The sequence below is a fragment of the Taudactylus pleione genome, unplaced genomic scaffold (assembly GCF_031769625.1).
Source record: "Taudactylus pleione unplaced genomic scaffold, aTauple2 ptg000805l, whole genome shotgun sequence".
In the NCBI taxonomy this organism is placed as follows: Eukaryota; Metazoa; Chordata; class Amphibia; order Anura; family Myobatrachidae; genus Taudactylus; species Taudactylus pleione.
The window spans coordinates 442,833-454,769 of NW_028285207.1; positions in this window are offsets into that span (position 1 = coordinate 442,833).

Genomic DNA, 11,937 nt, shown 5'->3' on the forward strand with positions numbered 1-11,937 from the left:
GTCATCATCACATGTATCATCACCTGCACTACATACACCTCCTAAATGGTGTATGAGCACAAGTGTCCATGTCTGAGTCATAGTTATGTGATTGTGCCCTTATTGTACATGGTCCTCACCCCTCTCACCTCTCCTGGTGTAAGGAGTCACAGTCATCATCACATGTATCAGCACCCGCACTACATACACCTCCTAAATGGTGTATCAGCAGAAGTGTCCATATCTGAGTCACAGTTATGTGACTGTGCCCTTACTGTACATGGTCCTCACCCCTCTCACCTCTCCTTGTGTAAGGAGTCACAGTCATCATCACATGTATCAGCACCTGCACTACATACACCTCCTAAATGGTGTATCAGCACAAGTGTCCATGTCTGAGTCACAATTATGTGACTGTTCCCTTATTGTACATGTTCCTCACCCCTCTCACCTCTCCTGGTGTAAGGAGTCACAGTCATCATCACATGTATCAGCACCTGCACTACATACACCTCCTAAATGGTGTATCAGCACAAGTGTCCATCTCTGAGTTACAGTTATGTGACTGTGCCCTTATTGTACATGGTCCTCACCCCTCTCACCTCTCCTGGTGTAAGGTGTCGCAGTCATCATCACATGTATCAGCACCCGCACTACATCCACCTCCTAAATGGTGTATCAGCACAAGTGTCCATGTCTGAGTCACAGTTATGTGACTGTGCCCTTATTGTACACGGTCCTCACCCCTTTCACCTCTCCTGGTGTAAGGAGTCACAGTCATCATCACATTTATCAGCACCTGCACTATATAAACCTCCTAAATGGTGTATCAGCACAAGTGTCCATGTCTGAGTCACAGTTATGTGACTGTGCCCTTATTGTACATGGTCCTCACCCCTCTCACCTCTCCTGGTGTAAGGTGTCACAGTCATCATCACATGTATCAGCACCCGAACTACATACACCTCCTAAATGGTGCATCAGCACAAGTGTCCATGTCTGAGTCACAATTATGTGACTGTGCCCTTATTGTACATGGTCCTCACCCCTCTCACCTCTCCTGGTGTAAGGAGTCACCATCACATGTATCAGCACCCGCACTACATCCACCTCCTAAATGGTGTATCAGCACAAGTGTCCATGTCTGAGTCACAGTTATGTGACTGTGCCCTTATTGTGCACAGTCCTCACCCCTCTCACCTCTCCTGGTGTAAGGAGTCACAGTCATCATCACATGTATCATCACCTACATTACATACACCTCCTAAATGGTGTATCAGCACAAGTGTCCATGTCTGAGTCATAGTTATGTTACTGTGCCCTTATTGTACATGGTCCTCACCCCTCTCACCTCTCCTGGTGTAAGTTGTCATAGTCCTCATCACATGTATCATCACCCACACTGCATACACCTAAATGGTGTATCAGCACAAGTGTCCATGTCTGAGTCACAGTTATGTGACTGTGCCCTTATTCTACACAGTCCTCACCCCTCTCACCTCTCCTGGTGTAAGGAGTCACAGTCATCATCACATGTATCATCACCTGCACTACATACACCTCCTAAATGGTGTATCAGCACAAGTGTCCATGTCTGAGTCACAGTTATGTGACTGTGCCCTTATTGTACATGGTCTTCACCCCTCTCACCTCTCCTGGTGTAATCAGTCACAGCCAACATCACATTTATCAGCACCTGCACTACATACACCTCCTAAATAGTGTAGCAGCACAAGTGTCCATGTCTGAATCACAGTTATGTGACTGTGCCCTTATTGTACATGGTCCTCACCCCTCTCACCTCTCCTGGTGTAAGGAGTCACAGTCATCATCACATGTATCAGTACCTGCACTACATACACCTCCTAAATGGTGTATCTGCACAAGTGTCCATGTCTGAGTCACTGTTATGTGACTGTGCCCTTATTGTACATGGTCTTCACCCCTCTCACCTCTCCTGGTGTAATCAGTCACAGCCAACATCACATTTATCAGCACCTGCACTACATACACCTCCTAAATAGTGTAGCAGCACAAGTGTCCATGTCTGAGTCACAGTTATGTGACTGTACCCTTATTGTACATGGTCCTCACCCCTCTCACCTCTCCTGGTGTAAGGAGTCACAGTCATCATCACATATATCAGCACCTGCACTACATACACCTCCTAAATGGTGTATCTGCACAAGTGTCCATGTCTGAGTCACTGTTATGTGACTGTGCCCTTATTGTACATGGTCCTCACCCCTCTCACCTCTCCTGGTGTAAGGAGTCACAGTCATCATCACATATATCAGCACCTGCACTACATACACCTCCTAAATGGTGTATCAGCACAAGTGTCCATTTCTGAGTCACAGTTATGTGACTGTGCCCTTATTGTACATGGTCCTCACCCCTCTCACCTCCCCTGGTGTAAGGAGTCACAGTCATCACATGTATCAGCACCTGCACTACATACACCTCCTAAATGGTGTATGAGCAGAAGTATCCATGTCTGAGTCACAGTTATGTGACTGTGCCCTTATTGTACATGGTCCTCACCCCTCTCACCTCTCCTGGTGTAAGGTGTCACAGTCATCATCACATGTATCAGCACCCGCACTACATACACCTCCTAAATGGTGCATCAGCACAAGTGTCCATGTCTGAGTCACAATTATGTGACTGTGCCCTTATTGTACATGGTCCTCACCCCTCTCACCTCTCCTGGTGTAAGGAGTCACCATCACATGTATCAGCACCCGCACTACATCCACCTCCTAAATGGTGTATCAGCACAAGTGTCCATGTCTGAGTCACAGTTATGTGACTGTGCCCTTATTGTGCACAGTCCTCACCCCTCTCACCTCTCCTGGTGTAAGGAGTCACAGTCATCATCACTTGTATCATCACCTACATTACATACACCTCCTAAATGGTGTATCAGCACAAGTGTCCATGTCTGAGTCATAGTTATGTTACTGTGCCCTTATTGTACATGGTCCTCACCCCTCTCACCTCTCCTGGTGTAAGTTGTCATAGTCCTCATCACATGTATCATCACCCACACTGCATACACCTAAATGGTGTATCAGCACAAGTGTCCATGTCTGAGTCACAGTTATGTGACTGTGCCCTTATTGTACATGGTCCTCACCCCTCTCACCTCTCCTGGTGTAAGGAGTCACAGTCATCATCACATATATCAGCACCTGCACTACATACACCTCCTAAATGGTGTATCTGCACAAGTGTCCATGTCTGAGTCACTGTTATGTGACTGTGCCCTTATTGTACATGGTCCTCACCCCTCTCACCTCTCCTGGTGTAAGGAGTCACAGTCATCATCACATATATCAGCACCTGCACTACATCCACCTCCTAAATGGTGTATCAGCACAAGTGTCCATGTCTGAGTCACAGTTATGTGACTGTGCCCTTATTGTGCACAGTCCTCACCCCTCTCACCTCTCCTGGTGTAAGGAGTCACAGTCATCATCACATGTATCATCACCTACATTACATACACCTCCTAAATGGTGTATCAGCACAAGTATCCATGTCTGAGTCATAGTTATGTTACTGTGCCCTTATTGTACATGGTCCTCACCCCTCTCACCTCTCCTGGTGTAAGGAGTCACAGTCATCATCACATGTATCAGCACCCGCACTACATACACCTCCTAAATGGTGTATCAGCCCAAGTGTCCATGTCTGAGTCATAGTTATGTGATTGTGCCCTTATTGTACATGGTCCTCACCCCTCTCACCTCTCCTGGTGTAAGGAGTCACAGTCATCATGACATGTATCAGCACCCACACTACATACACCTCCTAAATAGTGTAGCAGCACAAGTGTCCATGTCTGAGTCACAGTTATGTGACTGTGCCCTTATTGTACATGGTCCTCACCCCTCTCACCTCTCCTGGTGTAAGGAGTCACAGTCATCATCACATATATCAGCACCTGCACTACATACACCTCCTAAATGGTGTATCAGCACAAGTGTCCATTTCTGAGTCACAGTTATGTGACTGTGCCCTTATTGTACCTGGTCCTCACCCCTCTCACCTCTCCTGGTGTAAGGAGTCACAGTCATCATCACATATAACAGCACCTGCACTACATACACCTCCTAAATGGTGTATCAGCACAAGTGTCCATTTCTGAGTCACAGTTATGTGACTGTGCCCTTATTGTACACGGTCCTCACCCCTCTCACCTCCCCTGGTGTAAGGAGTCACAGTCATCACATGTATCAGCACCTGCACTACATACACCTCCTAAATGGTGTATGAGCACAAGTGTCCATGTCTGAGTCACAGTTATGTGACTGTGCCCTTCTTGTACATGGTCCTCACCCCTCTCACCTCTCCTGGTGTAATCAGTCACAGTCATCATCACATGTATCAGCACCCGCACTACATACACCTAAATGGTGTATCAGCACAAGTGTCCATTTCTGAGTCACAGTTATGTGACTGTGCCCTTATTGTACACGGTCCTCACCCCTCTCACCTCTCCTGGTGTAAGGTGTCACTGTCATCATCACATGTATCATCACCCGCACTATATACACCTCCTAAATGGTGTATCAGCACATGTGTCCATGTCTGAGTCACAGTTATGTGACTGTGCCCTTATTGTACATCGTCCTCACCCCTCTCCTGGTGTAAGGAGTCACAGTCATCATCACATGTACCATCACCCGCACTACATACACCTCCTAAATGGTGTATCAGCACAAGTGTCCATGTCTGAGTCACAGTTATGTGACTGTGCCCTTATTGTATATGGTCCTCACCCCTCCTGGTGACAACTATCCACTTCTCTGTGACATTTATTCTCACCAATGTCTACATTCACTTCTCCTGAGACTGCGGTATCACCTGTACCAGACTCTAGATATAGCTCTCAGTGACAACTATCCACTTCTCTGTGACATCTATTCTCACCAATGTCTACATTCACTTCTCCTGAGACTGCGGTATCACCTGTACCAGACTCTAGATATAGCTCTCAGTGACAACTATCCACTTCTCTGTGACATCTATTCTCACCAATGTCTACATTCACTTCTCCTGAGACTGCGGTATCACCTGTACCAGGCTTTAGTCATAGCTCTCAGTGACAACTATCCACTTCTCTGTGACATCTATTCTCACCAATGTCTACTTTCACTTCCCCTGAGACTGCGGTATCACCTGTACCAGACTCTAGATATAGCTCTGTGACAACTATCCACTTCTCTGTGACAGCTATTCCCACCAATGTCTACATTCACTTCCCCTGAGACTGCGGTATCACCTGTACCAGACTCTAGATATAGCTCTGTGACAACTATCCACTTCTCTGTGACAGCTATTCCCACCAATGTCTACATTCACTTCTCCTGAGACTGCGGTATCACCTGTACCAGACTCTAGATATAGCTCTGTGACAACTATCCACTTCTCTGTGACAGCTATTCGCACCAATGTCTACATTCACTTCTCCTGAGACTGCGGTATCACCTGTACCAGACTCTAGATATAGCTGTGACATCTATCCACTTCTCTGTGACAGCTATTCCCACCAATGTCTACATTCACTTCCCCTGAGACTGCGGTGTCACTTGTACCAGACTATATAAATAGCTCTCAGTGACAACTATCCACTTCTCTGTGACATCTATTCTCACCAATGTCTACATTCACTTCCCCTGAGACTGCGGTATCACCTGTACCAGACTCTAGATATAGCTCTGTGACAACTATCCACTTCTCTGTGACATCTATTCTCACCAATGTCTACATTCACTTCCCCTGAGACTGCGGTGTCACTTGTACCAGACTATATAAATAGCTCTCAGTGACAACTATCCACTTCTCTGTGATAGCTATTCCCACCAATGTCTACATTCACTTCCCCTGAGACTGCGGTATCACCTGTACCAGGCTCTAGGTATAGCTCTCAGTGACAACTATCCACTTCTCTGTGACAGCTATTCTCACCAATGTCTACATTCACTTCCCTGAGACTGCGGTATCACCTGTACCAGACTCTAGTCATAGCTCTCAGTGACATCTATCCACTTCTCTGTGACATCTATTCTCACCAATATCTACATTCACTTCTCCTGAGACTGCGGTGTCACTTGTACCAGACTATATAAATAGCTCTCAGTGACATCTATCCACTTCTCTGTGACATCTATTCTCACCAATGTCTACATTCACTTCTCCTGAGACTGCGGTATCACCTGTACCAGACTCTAGACATAGCTCTCAGTGACAACTATCCACTTCTCTGTGACATCTATTCTCACCAATGTCTACATTCACTTCTCCTGAGACTGCAGTATCACCTGTACCAGACTATATAAATAGCTCTCAGTGAGGTGGATCCAGCTACTGATCTGACTCCATGTAGACTTAGATGCCACTGTAGCAATCTAAATGCACAACACACCTACAAAAACTCAGACGTAAAGTAGATCATCAGTATAATACAATACACTTTAATGTCATTAACAAAACAACAACACTGAAGTGTCAATGAAATGTGAATTATTAACACTCCACTATATTATTATATTATAACAAACAAGTAAAACATTTCCATAGTACTGAAGTCGGTGGTGTCTTTTGACAGACACAATCACATCCCGACTCCAGCAAAATGCACCAACCAGCAGCACAATGGAAAGTACGCTGCTGGTAATTATGTGTCCACAAGTGTTCGTGTCTAACGCCGCTGTACACTAGCGCGCCGCCATCTTGGCGTAAATCTCGTACTCCAAGTGACTTCCTCACATGTAAGATTATCTATCACTCTTATCCTAATGCTCAGACACTGTCAGGCAAACATATTCCCAATCTCTCATCTCTGCTCAAGCCTCTAACCCAAGTGACTATTTAGTACATATAACTTCTTACCCCTCCCTCACCCAACCCACCAGCTACTATCTGTGCACAAGATCTGGCTTGTGAGTGACTCTACATACCGTGTGCTGGATGAGCTTGTGGCATTGCAGGCGGTGAGTGTACATACCATGTGCTGGATGAGCTTGTGGCATTACAGGCGGTGAGTGACTGTACATACCGTGTGCTGGATGAGCTTGTGGCATTGTAGGCGGTGAGTGACTACATACCGTGTGCTGGATGAGCTTGTGGAGCTGCAGGCAGACTTACACACTGTGCTGTGACTTGCCCACATTAGGGGAGGGTGTGGGGAAGCCCGATACCCATCAGCCTGCTAGTGAGATAAATCCTCCTGCTTCTATTCATCCCTGTATCTGGTTAGCTGCCTGATGGATTACCCCCATGTGATACATTTTATTTTCTCTGCTGGATTACAGATCACCCGGGAGGGAGGGAAGTGACTGTACAGCCGGAGTATCAGTCAGCTAGGATGCTCTGTGTCTCCTATGGCCGTTACCTATGCTGCCTGATGGATTACCCCCATGTGATACATTGTATCTTCTCTGCTGGATTACAGGTCACCCGGGAGGGAGGAAAGTGACTGTACAGCCGGAGTCTCAGTCAGCTAGAACGCTCTGTGTCTCCTATGGCCCTGTTACCTTTGCTGCCTGATTGGTTACCCCCGTGTAATACATTGTATCTTCTCTGCTGGATTACAGGTCACCCGGGAGGGAGGAAAGTGACTGTACAGCCGGAGTCTCAGTCAGCTAGAACGCTCTGTGTCTCCTATGGCCCTGTTACCTTTGCTGCCTGATGGGTTACCCCCGTGTAATACATTGTATCTTCTCTGCTGGATTACAGGTCACCCGGGAGGGAGGAAAGTGACTGTACAGCCGGAGTCTCAGTCAGCTAGAACGCTCTGTGTCTCCTATGGCCCTGTTACCTTTGCTGCCTGATGGATTACCCCCGTGTGATACATTGTATCTTCTCTGCTGGATTACAGATCACCTGGGAGGAAAGTGACTGTACAGCCGGAGTCTCAGTCAGCATTGCCATGTGGAATTACATATGCCACATTTAATGTTTCCTGTCTGCCATGTACACTTTATTTTATTATGTTGTTGTACTTTAAAAAAAAAGTGCAATAAAAATGACTCAATTAAAAAAATAAAGATTCTCTATGAAACATCTGTGTTGGGATCACCAATGAATGTGAAATAAATAGACATAAGAGTACAGAGAATAAAACGCTGATCAATATTGAGGGATTTGGAATAAATAATTTTTTATCACAATATATAACTATATACAACAAGTGAGAAAGACACGTATATATACACATAAATATGAGCAATTAATGGTAGGGACGTACAGCTCAGAATTTCCTTATTACACGATTCATTCTATAGTCACATTTCTAATTGTCTATCTTTTATTATCTCACTGACTGTATATAATCTATCCATGTTACAGCTAACAAGTTATATATTATACATGTGCACCAATGACAGACATCCTCATCTAGTTCTTCCTTGGTGTTAGCAGAACAAGGCAGTGACCCTCCTGATGAGTAGAGGAGACCATTGGGAGCATTGGTGTAACTGAAGGGGGGGGAAATCAAGCAGGGCACATGCACTGGGTACCAGGGCAGGCCCAGGAGAGGGGGTGCCACCGGCCAGGGCATTGTACCCGCACCACCTGCCCCCACCATTACATCCTGACTTTAATGAGAAGACAAGTGTGCCTGCTGGGTTGCCTGTAGAGGGCGCTGCAGCGGAAGCTTGCTACTTGGCCCAGACAGTCTTCTTCCCATTCTCTATCCTGACCTGAGAGTTGCCCCCTGCGCCGGTGAAGAGTGATTCTTCCTTCCCTGGGGCTCTCTACGCTTAAGTCACTGCAGGTATATATTGGGGAGCTAAGCTGCAGTGGTAAGGGGGTGGGAGGCTACCGCTCACCGCAAGTGTGTATAGAGGGGGGCGGAGAGGACCAAGCTGCTGCATGGGGGGAACCTCTGCTGACCGCAGGTGTTAGTATATTCATGTGTGGTGCCAGGGAGGGAGGGGGGGCTGGCTGCATGTGTTTATGTAGGCTCTCAGTGTGTATATATGTGAGTGTGTGTATGAGTCAGTGTGTATATGTGTCAGTGTGTGTGTCTGTGTGCTGAGAGAAGGTGGGGGGAGATTGTGTGGCTGAGAGCCTCAGGGGAAGTTACACAGGGGGAATGAGTCTGGTTGAACCACTGTTGTATGATGAACTTAATATTCCTACACAAACAGGCATCATCCGAACGTGTGATAACTGACAGAAGACGCCATCGTCTCAGGGAGGATAGATTTCTTTAGAGGTTCCAGGTTGTGAGAAACCACCATATAGGTAAGGTGTATATGGAATGGAATGTTCTCAGAGTGACAGAAATGGCTGGCGTGTGATATTGGCACGTCCTTTCCGGTATGTGACCACTTTCATTTTTTTTAATGTATTTTACTACAGGGTGGTAGTGCCAATCTTAAACTTGCCCTGGGCTCTGAAGGCCCTAGTTACGCCTCTGATTGGGAGATGCTGAGAGAGGTTACAGAGAGTAGATTGGAGGCATGAGGTGATTGGGGACTGTCAGTAGTGATACTGATATCACCCATGATGATGGTGGAGATGTCTGAGGATAGGAAGTGAGGGAACCAGGCAGAAATATGTTTCAGAGATTGTTGGGGTGGGCGACAGACAGCAACACGCAGAGAGAAAGGGGTGACAGTCCTGACAGAATGTACAAATGATGTAATGTGAGTGAAGGTAGCAGCACAGACGGTGTAAGGGTTAGCATTACTGCCTCACAGCACTGAGGTCATGGGTTCGTTTCCCATCACAGCCCTACCTGTGTGGAGTTTGTATATTCTCCCTGTGCTTGCGTGGGTTTCCTCCGAGTACTCCGGCTTCCTCCCACACCAAAAATATACTGGTAGGTTCATTGGCTCCCAACAAAAATTAACCCTAGTGTATATGTGCGTGTGCATGTGACAGCGAATGTTGGCCCTGATTCAGAGCCGGACGCTCTAACAGAGCGCTCGCTCTGAATCAGGGCCGTCCCTCTGAAATTAAGCGGCCTCTTGGCCGCTCGCATATCGGTGACCACCCACAGCTATAGCGAGCGGCCAAAATGATGGTCGCGATGGTCAAGACCATCGTGACCATTGGGCTTGCAACGAGACCCTTGCGGTAGGGTCTCATGTGCCGCAAGCCCTGGAGTGCTTTTGGTTCTATCAGAGCCAAAAGCACTCCCATGGGAACGCCTCCGTCTGGCCAGCCACAACCCCGGCACACCCACCAAAGGGGGCGTGCTGTCACTCACCATCGACAGCACACCCCCTTTGGTGCGAGACCCATAACGACGGTTTCACCGTCGTTATTCGGGTCTCGCGCATGCGCACGACGGAGCCGCCTCCGTCGTGCATGCGCACTAGGGCAACATCAACCCGCTTGCGAGCGCTCAACGCTCGCGAGCGGGTCTGAATTAGGCCCATAGAGTGTAAGCTCCACTGGGGCAGGGACTGATATGAATGGCCAAATATTCTCTGTAAAGCGCTGCGGAATATGTGTGCGCTATATAAATAACTGGTAATAAATAAAAATAAGGTACCTGTGGGAGAACTGTGGATGTGATAGATTGGGACAGTAATATTCCAACCCCATTTCCTTTACTATTACCAGCCCTGGAGGTGTGTGTGACGTGTAGGTGACATTGCTGCAGGGGAGGGAGTGTCTGATTGTGTGAGCCATGTTTCTGTTATCGCCAGAAGGTTGAGGTTATTTGAGGTAAAAGCCATGGATGGATGTAAATATGTTGCAGACAGAGCAGCATTCCATAAGGCACATTATAGAGACTGGGAGGGTGATGGGAGAAACATGATGTTTGTGGTTAGCTGAATTTATATTATGTTATGAGTGGGGCCTGGATTTGAAGATATGTCACCAGCTAATAGAAGCAGGAGAGATAATTATAGTTGTAAGACGTGTATGAAAGATTTTTATGGTGACAGGTCAAGGATGTTTGTCAGTGTATATAGCTCATGTGTGTATATAAGAGGAGAGTAGAGTAATGAGGAGGCAATGTGTACAGAGGGGTGATATACAGGGAGAGTGACGGATGTAATAGCCTTAGAGAAGATACCATGGAGTGATATAGGAAAAAGCTCATGTGTGTATATAAGAGGGGAGTAGAGTAATGAGGAGGCAATGTGTACAGAGGGGTGATATACAGGGAGAGTGACGGATGTAATAGCCTTAGAGAAGATACCATGGGTGATATAGGAAAAAGCTCATGTGTGTATATAAGAGGGGAGTATAGTAATGAGGAGGCAATGTGTACAGAGGGGTGAGATACAGGGAGAGTGATGGATGTAATAGCCTTAGAGAAGATACCATGGGTGATATAGGAAAAAGCTCATGTGTGTATATAAGAGGGGAGTAGGGTAATGAGGAGGCAATGTGTACAGAGGGGTGATATACAGGGAGAGTGACGGATGTAATAGCCTTAGAGAAGATACCATGGAGTGATATAGGAAAAAGCTCATGTGTGTATATAAGAGGGGAGTAGAGTAATGAGGAGGCAATGTGTACAGAGGGGTGACATACAGGGAGAGTGACAGATGTAATAGCCTTAGAGAAGATACAATGGGTGATATAGGAAAAAGCTCATGTGTGTATATGAGGGGAGTAGGGTAATGAGGAGGCAATGTGTACAGAGGGGTGACATACAGGGAGAGTGACGGATGTAATAGCCTTAGAGAAGATACCATGGGGTGATATAGGAAAAAGCTCATGTGTGTATATAAGAGGAGAGTAGAGTAATGAGGAGGCAATGTGTACAGAGGGGTGACATACAGGGAGAGTGACGGATGTAATAGCCTTAGAGAAGATACCATGGGTGATATAGGAAAAAGCTCATGTGTGTATATAAGAGGGAAGTAGAGTAATGAGGAGGCAATGTGTACAGAGGGGTGATATACAGGGAGAGTGACGGATGTAATAGCCTTAGAGAAGATACCATGGGTGATATAGGAAAAAGCTCATGTGTGTATA